A 15,612-nucleotide genomic window follows, 5' to 3' on the forward strand; every position below is an offset into this window, starting at 1 on the left:
AAGTTGTCATGAGTCTTGTGATACTACCACTGCTTGTGCAACACTCAGAAATGTTCAATTCCTACACAAAGTGGCTTTAAATGAACATATTCAGAGTGTGGTGCAACTTTGCTTTCTAGTTTGGCATATTGACTGTTTTGTATAAAAAATTGTCTTTTTACAAAGACTTAAAGAATCAGCTTCAGTTGCTCAAACTCTCCGAATCAAGTCTGAAGAAGGCCTGTTCTCCATAAATCATGCTGAAAACTTGCAGTTGGAGGATCTCATGTCATAAATCCCAGTCATAAATGAATGAATGTGGGGCAGCAGATACGTAAACTGTATCCAATACGTAACAGTGAGTCAGAGTCACACGAAAAGAGATTAAATCAAGATGAGATTTTGTAAATTATTTGGAATTCGAGTTGTCTGTTTCCAGAGCCTTCAGCTACAGTAGGGCAGTGTGGAGACTCCACATGAATCACCGATTGTTCACAACCAAGCAGAAGTCGATTTTATGGTTTTATGTTTGGATTACAACACAGTACTCTGTTCATCAGCATCTGGGACACGAAAAGCATCTATATTTTGCTCAGTTTTCAATAAACCAATCTTTACATCAGAGAATATTGTCTTAACCCCTTGATAAAGACCACTGAACATGTGAAAACATACAAGTTAAATATAAACACATTCTTACAGTAAATGGGGGAGATGCTGTAGAGTGAGGATTACATGGAATCATATCTGAAACTTATCACAGTCTACTGCTGGTGGAGATATTACGGTGTTTTTGTCAAAAAGCACCTCTCAAAGGACCAGTGTGTAAGATTTAGGGGGATCTATTGGCAGAAATATTGGCAGAAATGGAATATAATAATCATAAGTATGTTTTCATCAGTGTATAATCACCTGAAAATAAAAATCATTGTGTTTTTGTTACCATCTGAACCCTTTAAATTTATATAGGAAGTGGGTGCCCTTCCACAGAAGCCACCATGTTGCATTGCCATGTTTCTACAGTAGCCCAGAATGGACAAACCAAACACTGGTTCTAGAGAGGGTCTTTCACATTTTTTGCGAGTTTCGCAGCCACTGTAGGTTCTCCTACACGCTTGGAAGTGGAGGATGAGGGGGGTGGTGGGGGTATTCAGTTGGTTGCAATCTGCAACCTCACCACTAGATGCCACTAAGTCCTACACGTCCTACACACTGGTTCTTAAAGTGAGATAAGAGTCTGTTTTGTTCACCAGATTTTCCTGAACAGGTTTGGGATTCAGATTAAAACATGTGATCTTATAGATCTCTTGATCACAAGCCTGTTTGTTTAAATTTCAGACTGCCGCTGACCTGACGACCTACCTTAAAGTGAAATCCTAGTTCCAGAGCCAGATATTTTCTTCGGGAGTTGGTGAAGACCTAAACAGAGCTAAAAGGAGAGTCAGTACTGGACTTACATTCATCAGGTGGATTTAAACATGAAGCCTTGTGTCTGCTTGATGTGTAAATGAGCAGCATTGATAATGTATTAATGTGCCAAAATCAAAATCAAGTGATGCAACTTTAAAGAGAAGTTAGGAAAGATCAGAGTGCAATCCTGAACCTGAAGATCAACTCAACTCCTACATGACATTTTTCATTCCTTGGCCCGGCTGCAAAGTCAAAACTAGTGATTATACTTAACTTAAAAATAAGCTTCAGCTACATGAAGGAACAAAAGGCATAGAGACAAAGACTCAAAGGATCCTGTTAACATTCCTTCAACACCAGAAACATAATGTAGGAGAGCAGTTTACGCATGCAGGAAAGTGGAAAGCTTTTTTTTATTATTATTACCATGATAAGAACAGATTAGGAGAAGTTGAGGAAGATATGGAAGGATGCAGGAAGGAGACTAAATCAGCTTTTCTTAGCTTACAATAATGATGTGACACCCTCTTAAATGTACGTTTCCATTATCAAGGTATTTTAACTTTGGCGAGAAACAGCAAAAAAGGAGTGAAAAAAAGACTTGACAAATGGCAGATTAAGGTGCCGGCTTCATACTTTAAGGAGAGCATGCAGTCTTGGCTCTTCAGGCTCCATCATCCCACGCTAAATACAGACGTACTGTACGCTGGAATTTTAAAACTTTCCCCGACTGAGGATGAGGAGGAACATCAACGACGGCAGACATCTGAACACAGTTGGTATAAATGCCAGCTCTCTGAAACTGAGATAACTCACCACCCACATTCCTCCAGAAAGGGAGGAGGCAGAGAGCAGAACCAATTCATTTTTATGGAATGTCATTATAGAGGAGGCCTGGTATTACAGGCTGCGTCCCAGCCAACAGGAGTGATCATGTTCAAAGATACACACGAGCTGTGTGAGAGTCTACCTTAAAATGTGATTCAAGCCTGGCTCTTTCATCTCACTCAGTAAAACTATCACACTTCTCCAGTGAAGTGCCAGACCCTTGCTAGCTGTCATTACAGGTCAAAGGGTCAGTTCACCCAAAATACAATTACCTCTAGCGGTATTCAGCAGATTTGCAGTTTTGGTTTTATTTCCCTGGGTGTACCTTCTCTCAAACTCTACTGAACTGCACCATTTTTTTGTGATTTTCTGTCATTTAAATACTGTTATAATGTTGGATGTCTTTGTTAAACATGTTCCAAAACTTGAGATTAATGCATGAAAAAATGTGAATCAAATCAAATCAAAAGCCAAAAGTCTGCTCTGGACGTTCTGTTTGCAATGTTACCTCTACTTTCACATCGAACTGACGTCAGATCGTTCTCGCATGCCCACAAATGGCCATGTGTTCTGTAGCCTTGGTGTCGAAACATTAGAGAATAGGGAATGACCGCTGCCAAGAGAAGAGCATTGACCGTCAGTAACACTTTGTTACTGTTATTTGAGTTATGACTTGAAGCAGGATGTGATTTTGTAGCATTGTTCAACTGCCAGAATGGGTTTTCGAGAGCTGCTACGTAATAATTATTGAAATACTGCTCTTGCTTCTCCCTCAGAGGGTTTCAAAAGGAGTCAGTTTAGCTAACTGTGGAGGATTGTTTAGTCTGGTTCATTTTCACTGCACTTTCCACATTCTGCTTCATCTTTGATTTTCTTTCATCCAGTTCCTTATCAGTCCTTCATTTGTTCCCAGTGAAGGATTGATAAGGAACTAGATTTGTTTAATTCCTCCATCTCTTTGCTCCTCCAACTCTACACCCTCTCTTCCCCATTCTCTATCCCACTTCCTTGTCCTCTCATTCTTCCCTCTATTTCTAACTCTCTCCCCAATGTTCACCAGACTGCTTCTCTCTTTCCACAACTTTCCTCACGTTCCTTCCTTCTCTTGTCCCTCTCCTCAATATCTCTTTCACTCTCATTCTCTTCTTGACCCTTCATCTGCTCCTCATTCTGTCTATTCTTCCCCTTGATATCCCTCATCAGCCTCCCTCCGCCCTCTTCATCCACGCTTTGATGCGAATTACGCCTTCTCGTTTCACTTCGTTGTTTTTCTCCTTTGACCACAATTCCCTCCTCTCTGAGATGATTCACATTTTCTCATCTTCCATGAGTAACTTTCGTCTCCTCAGACTCCCTCTTTCCTGTGTGTCTGTGGGTGTGTGTGAGTGTGAGTGTGAGTAAGCTTGGATATAAGGAAAAAGCACAGGTCCAGATACCTATCGATATGCAGGATCATATGGCTCCCAGATTTTTGCTGCTTTCTTTACGGCTGAAATCATCCTGAGTAGAGGCCAAAAGAACACTGATTCCAGATTTGATATAATGATTTGTCTTTTGCTGTACCTGTTTTATCAAGCTGACAACAGTCACTATCAGTCTGATGCTGAATAAAGGCAATGCTAGCAGAGATGGGGAGACATTAAAACTAGGACCAAAGGTCATTAAAATGCATCTAGTGTGTCTCTAACAAATGATTGTTTTGATCCAGTATAAGTTGCCAGCAGTGGTAGAGGAAGTACTCAAATTTGACTTGAATACTGGAAAAACTTGTTGCTGAGCCGCTTCTTCAAGTTGTTGAAGGGATTAATGTTTTCGATAAATTTCAATCTGGTTTTCGTCAAAACCACAGTACTGAAACTGTTCTGTTACGAGTCATGAATGACATCTTTATGCAGGCTGATAAGGGGGAACGCTCCATCTTGGTCTTACTTGACTTGAGCGCTGCCTTTGACACCACTGATCACTCCATCCTCATTAATCGAATAAATACATGCGTTGGTATCTCAGGGCTCGTGGTTTATGTCATATTTCTCTGTCTCTATGGGTAACTATGTGTCCTCATCCACTCCGCTGCTATATGGGGTGCCCCAGGGGTCAATCCTTGGTCCTATTCTTTTCTCTTTGCATTTGCTTCCCTTAGGCCAGATAATCAGTTGCTTTGGTTGTATATCCTATCATTGCTATGCGGACGACACTCCGCTATATTTTCAGTAAAACCAGATGATCTTAGCCACCTGAACACTCTCCACAGCTGTTTAGCTGGGATAAAGGACTGGATGTCTGTCAATTTTCTTCAACTAAATTCTGACAAAACTGAGCTTCTCATTTTTGGCCCTGAAAATACTGCTAAAGGCATCATTCAGCATATTGGCCCACTTGCCCCCTATGTCAAAACTAATGCCAGGAATCTTGGTGTTATATTTGACCCTAAATTGAAATTTGAGCACCATGTCAATAAAATGGTTAAATCCTGCTTTTTTCAACTCAGGAACATTGCAAAAATCAGACCATTATTGTCGACCTCTCACTTAGAAGGCCTCAATTACTGCAATGCCCTTTTCACTTGCCTTAGCCAAGCTGCCCTGTCAGATATTCAGCTTGTACAAAATGTAGCAGCTAGACTATTAACTAGGACTGGCTGTAAATCTCACATCACTCCTGTTTTAGCCTCACTGCATTGGCTGCCAGTGAAGCTCAGGATTGACTTCAAGATTCTTTTAATCACTTATAAGGCCTTACAGGGTTTAGCTCCTGCCTACATCTCCAAGCTACTAAGCCCTTATACTACCGAGCAGTCACTTAGGTCTTCCAATCAAAACCTGTTGGCCATACCTCGTGCCAAACTAAAAACCAAAGACGACTGTGGTTTTGCTGCCCTAGCACCCAGACTTTGGAACAATTTTCCCACTTCCATCAGATCAGCTGAGTCTGTTGACTGTTTCAAAAAACACTTGAAAACCTACTTTTTTAGAATGGCTTTCCCATAACATTCGATAAATTCAAGTGTGTGCTCTGGGTAATGGCTGTATGCTTGCTGTGTTCGTATGTGTGAGATGTCTGTATGTGTTCTTGAATCTGTCTTTTATCATTTTTTTGTCCTCTTTTCTTTGTATGCCAATGTCAATGTAAAGCACTTTGTAACCTGTGTTAAAAAAAGGTGCTATATAAATAAAGTTTTACTTACTTTTACTTACTTGAGTAGAGGTACATCATCTTTGTACATCATAAGCACTGCTGAATGGTGCTGTGTAGTTTTTGTGTGCTTTTACTAAGGATGTTTGACATGTGTGGACTGTGTCTTGGCTTGCTGCTGATTGTTTCTCTTTCTTTTTAGTGTGTATGTTTTCTTTTGTTTGTGTTAAGTTTTGTGCACATACTGCAAACCAATTTCCCTCTGGCATAGTAATAAAGTTAATCCAATCTATTCAATGCCCAAAAGGGCTTAAAGGCCTTCATCATGAAGTAGATTATAGAGTTTGGACTCATTGGTGAAAACCTCATGTTCTTCACTTTTGGACACGTTCATGCTTTTGAATAACTTGAAGAAGCAAAAGAAAAGGAAGCAAAATTCAGAAAGAAATGTGAAATGACAGAAGACAGGACAGAGGAAAGAAAGAAAATAAAATGAAAGAAAGGACAGAACTGAAGGAACGAATAAAAAAATGAGGGACAGAAGGAAGTAAAATGGATATTTTATGAGCTTATCTGAAGCTCAATGTATTATCTGTAGCTACAAAATAACCAGTAACTCCAGCTCTATACAGTATATGTAGCAGAAACAGTATATGTAGCAGATGCAGTATATGTAGCGTCTGTTGTGTCTGAAAAGATATGGAGAATAAAGCCTCCCAGAATTAAATCCTTAAGTAAAGAACCAGTACCTATATAGGTACAGAATTTATGTACCCATCTCTGTCCCTATATAGACATCAATGTGGGCTCCTATATCCATGTCTTTGAAAATGAGGATTTGTGGAGTCTACTTTGGGGGCCATTAAAACATTGGGAAGTTTTTGATGTATCCAGCAGGAGTCACTCATCCCTAAAGACATGTGCTTTATCAATTAGAGCTTGGGCATTGGATTAAATGGACTTTACAAGTCTGTAGGAAGGCTTTGAGGCTTTAAAATCTTCTGCCCAATGTGGAAGCACCTGTTGAGCAAATGTCTAACAGAGCTCCATCTTTACAGCTTTAACCATCATCCTTCCTGTTCAGTTGATGTATTTTCCTGTACTGTCTGAGGGCTTTCATTCTGTGCCCATTGTAAGAGTAAAAGAAAAAGTTCTCTTTCAAAACCTTGTGAGTGACGGACTTTGGATTAGTTTTCCTTCCAGTCATCACTTTGTCAGACTTTTCATATGGTCTCATTATAGCTATGTACTCGCTACACTAAAAACCAGTACTAATGATATTACTTTCGACAGAGAGGTGGCTCCACTGTTCTTCAGTTTTCACTGGTCGGTATTTTAAGCACAGTGAACCAGCACCCATGAATGAGGAAGCCAAAATGTGCTAGTTGTCAGGAAGCTTGTGTTGCCATAGCTACTTAGACAAGTCCAGACATTTTGATTGTGTTTATTTCTGGAAGAGCAAATCAGTGGTTAGAGAACATCCAGTTATTAAGGATCATGTTTGATCTTTGCAGCAGCTCAATTAAAGTCACATTTAATTGTTTTATCAAATAAAATTTCTCATTGGGCTCTACAGGGCCACATCAACAATGGTTCTCAATGCAGCTCCAGATCTCTATAAAGACAACTGTAATTCAGGACAGGATACCACTCAAACCAATTACTCAATTCCCATCAGCTTCATGCTAAGCACATGCCAAACATTACACGTTCAGCTAAGTCTGAGCCTAACAAGCTCTGAACTGTCCTAAAAGGGCCACTGTACAAAGGATAAACCATGGTTATATTAAGAGAAATGGATACCGTCTTCCAAGATAGTGCCCCATTATTTCCAATGAAAGTTGCTTACCAGGCTTTGTGTCTTTGGGCTCATAGAGCATGACTATTAGAGTCCCTCTCTGGCTGAGCCTTATGACTCCCTGCTGGCATGAATGGCATGATGACTCAAATTGTGATAATAAAAAGAGTCACTTTGGAGTATTTGTTAAACAAATGTTTTTTTGGGCCAGTGAGCCTCATGTGACCTGCAATTCCAACAGTGACCACAATGTCAAAATCAGCTCACAGCCCAGTGCTTTTCCTGGGATTTTGACAGCAAGTCAGCCTTGCTTACAATTTGTCCTACTGGCAAACCATGGTGCACAACAAAATAATCTTCTCTGGCCCAAAAAGCTTTTTTCAACATTATAATATGAACATCTGAGAAAGTCTTGATTGTACACTCAAACTTGCAAACAACATCATGTATTACATTTTGTATTATGAAACAATTTTTATATCTATGACATCTCAATGTGAAGTCTACGGGTTGAGCAGACAGAAGAGACATTAATGCACACGTTCTGTTGGCTGCACAGGAGAAGCTTTCATTGAAATGAATGGGCACCATCTTGCAGTCCAGTGTCTAGTTCTATGTCCAACCCTTGATAACAACATGGGCTTTTATTGTGGTACCACCCAAGGTCCAAACTTTATCCCACTTCAAGTCAGCAAACACATGTGGAATGAATAAAATATTACATAAATGGAGAATAAGTACAGTACAGTTTGGCGTCTAGGTCTGTTTGTCACCCCCCACAAGTAAATATCAAGTTCAAGTGGGGAGTGATGATGATAACAAATTAACTCAACAGATAGCTGGTAACACGGTGCATTGGATATATGTTGCATTGAAAGAAGTATGACGTGAGTGGAGCAGCGACTCGAGTTGGGCTGCCTGAACTGGCTTGCAGGATTTGCTTCATTAACATTAACGATCCAAGAATAACAAAGTTATCCCTCCATCTTTCATCCATCCAGAAACTCTTTTCTGGTATAATGAGCTTTGTAATGAGTATATACCAGTGTGGCAGTAGATTATTTGTTTGTCCTTGAACCTTGAAGCGGAAGTGATAACTGATTTGCAGCTAGGATTCACAAATTAGTTTAATGTTGACAGTGACGGATCCTGGTTTTAGCCATCATTTATTGACCTAAACCTGCTTCATATTGACTTTGGGTCTCCTGGTTACTGTTTGCATTTCATGATAAGTTCACCAGCTAACAGCTGTATTTTACAGCTGGCAATATTTGTTTCAGTTAAACTTTCTGGCTACAAGCTGTGCAGAAATATGAATACAGACCTCTTTGCTCTGCATTCACCATTGAGTCTAACCATCCTAATTTAAGTTCATCTTCATGTGACCTTAGCATGTTTTAAAGCAGGGTCTAACTGATACTGGAGGGAGTTCACTCATCCAGGTTGCTGTCGAAAGCGGTTCAGAAAGGTTTAAGATGTCGCCATACCTGGGTGACTGTGTATGTACTTGAAGAGAAAGTCACAGGAGTGCATTATATACAGCATAATGAATTTGAGAGAATGTTTCTTGTTATCATACATTTTTCAACATGATAACGTACAATCACAACAGAGAACTGCAGCTACTGTGAATTGGACAAAATTAGATTAAAATGTATGATTACAAAGAATGAGCATGTATTATCTACATGTGCAAATGATTTCCCTGTTGCCACTGCACTGTCCTGACTGCTAACATAGTAGCTACAGCCAAACTTCTCATTACAAGTTTCCCTTTCCTGCTATTGTCAACCACACTCTTCCTCTTTTCAAAGATGGAAGCTGGAAAAAGGAAATCAGTGTTCCACTCAAGGTTACAGCACATAATGATGATGGTGATACTCTGTTTTTATCTGGATTAGAGGGCACAAAACAAAACATAGATATGAAAAGTTGAAATATGTCTTTTTTCATATAACAACAGCAACAATATATCCTTGTTGGTTTGACTTGTATGCACCAATTTTGTCAGTGGGATTGCAAATACTAAATGTTGTTGTGGAATTTTTTTGATTTATTGTTGAATAACAACAGCAGTATTCTGATAACAAAGGGAGTTGCTAGTATCCGGTGCTGAATGCATTTGTGTGCATGACTCATTTTTGCCGTTTGACCATTCAACAGCTCCAAGGGATTTTTTTGTTTGTTTTTTTTTTTGTTTTTTTCCTAAAACTGTATTTTGATTCAGTTCAACATTAAAGTTGCTCAAAAGAAACCAACCCTCAGACCTGGCTCCTCTTATACTCTTATTCTAAAACATGTGATGTGGCTTTTCAGTTTTCTATGTATTTACTCTCACTATTTTGAACTTTAGTAAGCTTCATTTTCAGATTTCACATTTACCCACCACAAATGAACTGGTGAAAGAATAAAAATCACATCTCCAACACAAGGAATAATCAAAAACAGACAATAAATTATTTACTCAATGGAAAAAAACTCGAGTACTTAAAGTGGCAGAACTTGAGTTAAAAATCTCTACTTTTTCCAGCTCTGCTTAGCAGACCCATAATGAACTGAAGACAGAAATGTCGGACACATCAGAGCTGGACAGTTTAGTGCCAAGTGTTTACAATTCTGACTATATTGAGACAAAAACTACATATCCACCAAAGCAAGTTTATTCTTTCTTTCATTTGATCATTGACCCTGGGCCCACACTGCCCTCAACATGATACAAGTCATCAGAAGGTCAGTCATTTCTCATAAGCTGGATGACAAGGGAAAATTTTGGTTACTGCATTTCAACAAACTTATCAGACGAGAGAATCTGAAGTGTGGTTATTAGCCTTCCAACATCCATTCAGATGTTTGTGCTTCCTCGTTTTCCTGTGATATGTTCATATTGTTCTTGGATAATACATTTGTTTTAGTCAGGACTCTCACGTTATGGTTTTAACCATTTATTGCAGCAACAAAATGCATCAGTTTGGCTTTGTGGTCCATTCAAGTGCCCAAGGAAGCCATACCTGTGAGCCATCATGCATTATACCAGGGACATGGAGTTGTAAAAAACTAAATGGGATTCAGCCATTATTAATGGTATTAATTGCACCTGTGTTTACCCTGTCAAAATGTCTGCTGTGAAAAAGAGTTGGGCAGATTTTCAGTATGCTGGCAATTACATAAGATCACAGACCCCCAACGTACTAATAAGAATGACAAAGGTGTAAGTTGACAGGTGTAACTGGTGACTGAGAGAGCTATCACAGTCTGTACAAACCCACACAGTCCTTATGAGAGGTCTAATCAGCCAAATTAAGTGAAAACACCTGTGTGGCTCCACCATGGGTGTGATAAACCTTTACAAAATAAGCACAATTGTTACTTATCAATCGCTTGCTAACTACGATTATCTCACAAGATATCCCTAATCTGACAATGTCATTTTAAAGATGCAAATAATACACAATCTGTCAGTTTAAATGTACTTGAAGAGACAAACAGAGATCCACCAACTGAGCACAATATCATGACATTTATAGCCAGAATGTTTGTCATACATATGGATGTATGTATTTCATCACACATAGGGGCATACATGAATGCCAGCATGTGTGTGTCTATATAAAAGCCTGTTGCATTTGTTTGTCTTTACATCTGGATTTAATGAGGGGAGTCCACTGTTGTGCCAGGCAGAGCAGAACGGAGCAGTGGAAAAAATCATCCACACACAGAGAAGAGACTCATGACATGGAACAGCACTCTGATACTGAAGAGGTGTCCATGAGTGTGTCTATGTAGGTGTGTGAGGATGATGGATGGATGGATGGATGGATGGATGGATGGATGGATGGATGAACGGATGGATAGATATCCCCAAAGGGAAATTTCAGTGTTACAGCAGTTATCACATAAATGACAAAAACAACAACACACCACAAAAAACAACACACATAGCTTACAAAAACACACAAAATGAGGTGTGTGTGTGTGTGTGTGTGTGTGTGTGTGTGTGTGTGTGTGTGTGAATTACCAAAAATACATTTAAAAAGTACAATACTAAATAAAAAAATCTATAAAATAAAAATAGAATTCAAAAAAGAATTTTAAACTTTATGGCAAGATATGGCTATTAATGTGCAAATTTAGTCTAAAAATGTCCATTGTGCATTGCCACTCAGCGGAGGAGTCACTGTAGATGGCTATGGCGGTGAACAGTCCTTATTGCAGCAGAGCTGAAGAAGCCTCCGACTGAAGACACTTAGTTTAAGCTAAAGTAAGTGTGCATCACAATTTGTGAAAGTTTTGCTCCCAAACTGACATTTCTGGTCAAATATTTAAATAAAAGTAACATTTTGGATTGTATATCTAATCAGAATCACTTCAAACTCCTGGTGCAATAAATGCAAATGAATATAAGTATCTTTCAAAATATTGATCATACCTTTTGTTCAAAGTGACACTGATGAAATCTATATACATCAACAATGATTTTAACTTATGCTTGAAAATGCCTAATAAGGCAATATGTAGTGTAGGTAATGGGGAGGACAGTTATTTATATCAAAGGACAAAGGACAGATCCCTACAACTGCTCATGTGCATCTTTGAGTTAGACAGTGAACCTCTTACTGCTTAATGTCTTCTTTAGTATAATGTATAGTATTGGCTACCTCTTCATAAATGCAAGATTTTAGATAGAATTAACATCCCTGCATTATGTTTAATGCAGGGATCAAACTAGACATGATGTCAGCCTGAAATGGTCTGATCCATCAGATGTGGGGCGTCATTTCAACCTGTGTAGTGTGTTATATTGGGAGACGATAGATTCTATGATGCTTCACACAGCTCCGAAAGAAAAACGAGCATGTCAGAAATGCTTTTTCATTCTCTCACTTAGTTTAACATCTACAATGCCATGGTATCCCATAGGTCCGGACCCTCCTGCTCGATGTGTAGTCTGATATGTCTCTAGGCCAAGTTACAGCAAGACCGTGATCACCTAATCTGACAAACTGACCAGTCTGAAAGATGAATGTCATTGACCCTGGGCCAACACTGCCCTCAACATGATACAAGTCATCAGAAGGTCAGTCATTTCTCATAAGCTGGATGACAAGGGAAAATTTTGGTTACTGCATTTCAACAAACTTATCAGATGAGAGAATCTGAAGTGTGGTTATTAGCCTTCCAACATCCATTCAGATGTTTGTGCTTCCTCGTTTTCCTGTGATATGTTCATATTTTTCTTGGATAATACATTTGTTTTAGTCAGGACTCTCACGTTATGGTTTTAACCATTTATTGCAGCAACAAAATGCATCAGTTTGGCTTTGTGGTCCATTCAAGTGCCCAAGGAAGCCATACCTGTGAGCCATTATGCATTATACCAGGGACATGGAGTTGTAAAAAACTAAATGGGATTCAGCCATTATTAATGGTATTAATTGCACCTGTGTTTACCCTGTCAAAATGTCTGCTGTGAAAAAGAGTTGGGCAGATTTTCAGTATGCTGGCAATTACATAAGATCACAGACCCCCAACGTCATGCTGTCTGATCACAGCATCAGCCAACACACTAAGCACAGAGAAACATAAAAAAAAAAATCCTTGCAACTTCAGTCATTAGACCTTAATTGAGAGGAAACTTATGTGTCAAATAATGAGATTCCCCTGGTCATTTCAATACCTTATGCATTTAGGTATACATTTAAACTTCATGTACTTGGACAGCTACTTAGCTGGTTGAAGAGCTACTGGAAAGCTAAGGACCATGAAGAAGTGTAAAAGCATCCAAGATGGCACCTGGGCTGGATCCAAATCTGACATCTCGATGTGCTGGAGCGTCACAAGATAGCCAAGTATAATGGATCATCTCTTCACAAAATATTACCGATCCATATTCATACAGACATTACAAATTGGAAAATGAAGATGCTCTGAATTGTTTGGTTTAAATGGAATTTCAATAAATTATATCTGGATTATATTAAGATAAGAGATTTCAAGTGTAACTGAGATTTGTGTGTGGAGAAGCACCTAAAATACGCCATTAAAACCTAACTGTAAAACCAATTTCAACATTTAATTTGTTAATATGTAGTCTAAATCACTTTTTATGCCAAAATCAGAAACCCACTGTGTAAATTCAAATCCTTGCAGCCTGTAGACCTTTATAAAGCAAATCTTTATATCTCCAAACCTAACTTCCCATAGTAATAGATAACATGTAGGCATTCAGCCAGTCTTCAATGAGCTCATCCAATCTGTCACTCAGAGTCAGTCAGCTTTTGAGAGGAAACTTCTCATTCCACACTCACACTCTCTTACATCTATTTGTCCTAATTTTCTCTCCACCCCTCACCATTAACCTTTTACGTAAAGTCATTCCTACTTCCACCACTCATCATCCTCCCATAACTCTCTCCATATAGTAAAAAAATAAATAAATAAATGGCTCGTGCACTCTAGCTAGATAAGAATTCCTCTCCAGAGTTTTGGCAAGCACCAGGAACAGAGTTTAAACAGCCTGTAAATGTCCGAGGCAGGAATGTGAGGCTGCCTTGTATGGTCATAAAAACTGACTGCTGATTCTTTTTTTATACTCACTCATATCTTTTCTCTGTGAGGATCTAGGCTGGTTTTGATACACTTTCACAGAGGAGTAGGAAGGGTGGAGGCATGGAGGAGGAGGAGGAGGAGGAGGAGGAGGAGGAGGTCGTGGTGGTGGTGGAAATAAAGGGGGGTTCCCTGACCACTCCCATCAAGGTTAAGAGAGGGAAGGGTGATGGAAATGAGATATGGAAGATACGTTTCTTCATACTATCACACTTTTTCATCATGTGAAACCTTTGATTTGGTGATTTCCTTCAGCTTAAGGGTAACATTTTTGTTTCTTGACACGCAAACCGTCAGCTGATGAATTTCTTCCAAAACACATACTTGACAAATACATTTAATCAAGCCAAAATCAAGGCTGTTTAAGCTTTCCCATGGCTGCTCAGCCCAAAGCTGGAATTAAGGTTTAGGTTTGCCTAAAAATTAGTCATGCTTCCCCAAACCTTTGTGAGGGCCAAGAAACAACATGTCCACAATCCTGTAAGTCTTGCAAGTCCAAACACTGAATGCTCAAGCTGACCTGAGCATAATGAATCATCAGTATCATATCAGCATTTATAACAGCTAAATTTTGGACCAACATTTTTCATCTGAGTTGCATCACCACATTCAGTGGATTCCCCTGCCGAAGCATACAAGAGTTCTATTTTGGTAAACTCCTTTGGTGACAAGTGAATGCTCTGTATGCCAATAGCAAATCATTTTGATGGTGCTGTCCCTTAAGGGAACGACAGTCCAAAATGGAATGAGCTATTATATTAGCGGTCCAAATGTGTAAGCCTAACTGCGCCACAACAGAGATGCAACATAGTCTACAGTCAGACATGTGACAATAGATGATAAAAAAGCATAATGTCTCCTCACCAAAATCAGCCCTGTGCTAAAACAGTGCAAGGGGTTGCGTTGGTGGGGGCTTGTTGTTTGAGGTACCGGTGAGACAATGAAATACAATCAGGGAAGTCCAATTGGAGCTACAGATTAATGCATTAAAGGTTTATCAGATGCCAAAACACAGCACAGCAGTTTGTAATACTTACAGACAGGATATTTCCAACTGAAAAGTTATCACAGCGGCAACTGTTTTATCTTTCATTGCAATGATCGTGAAGTAAACAGTCAAATATGGCCTTCACGTTACAAGGTAATCCACCTGGATTGTGTGCTTGCATGTATGTGATTGGCCAACACACTGCCTTGCTGGATGACGTTGCACTGTTGCAAAAGTTGAGCCTGGTTCAACTCCCTTCTGCATTAACGAACTGCTCTCGTTTTAAATGAATGAAAAGACTATGTTTTTTCACGCAGAGCTGATGTCTGTTGTGTTGGGTTCTTTCACAGACTACTTTGAGTTTAGCATTCAGACCCTTTCTGTTTTTAACAGTTTGAACAGCATGCTCTGCCTCGCCATTACTCTGGGGGTATTTAGGGCTGCTGGTTACATGGTCAAAGCCATAGTCAACCGCAAACTCCTTCATTTCATGTCAGAACTGTGATAACGGCCCACAGAACATATCTAGAACCACTAGCAAATAGGTATTGCCTATTAGAGTGAAGAGATCTGCACCTAGTTTTTGCCAGGGCCTGTCTGGAAGTTTGGTCGGCATCAGAGGTTTTTTTGCATTTACACTTTCTTTGATGTATTCTCTGCATTTAAGGACTAGCTCACTTATCTGACTGCTTAGTCCAGGCTACTACACTGTCTGACTAGCACGTTCTCTGCACTGTAACACCCACTCGTGACCCTTGTGTATATGTGTGTTTTCTCAAGTACATCATTTCTAATGTTAGCTGGTATAACCAACCTTGTGCTATGCAGGAGAAGTCCATCATGCACACTTAGAACTGCTCTCTCATGTAAATAG

The sequence above is a fragment of the Thunnus thynnus genome, chromosome 5, assembly GCF_963924715.1.
Source record: "Thunnus thynnus chromosome 5, fThuThy2.1, whole genome shotgun sequence".
Taxonomy (NCBI): domain Eukaryota; kingdom Metazoa; phylum Chordata; class Actinopteri; order Scombriformes; family Scombridae; genus Thunnus; species Thunnus thynnus.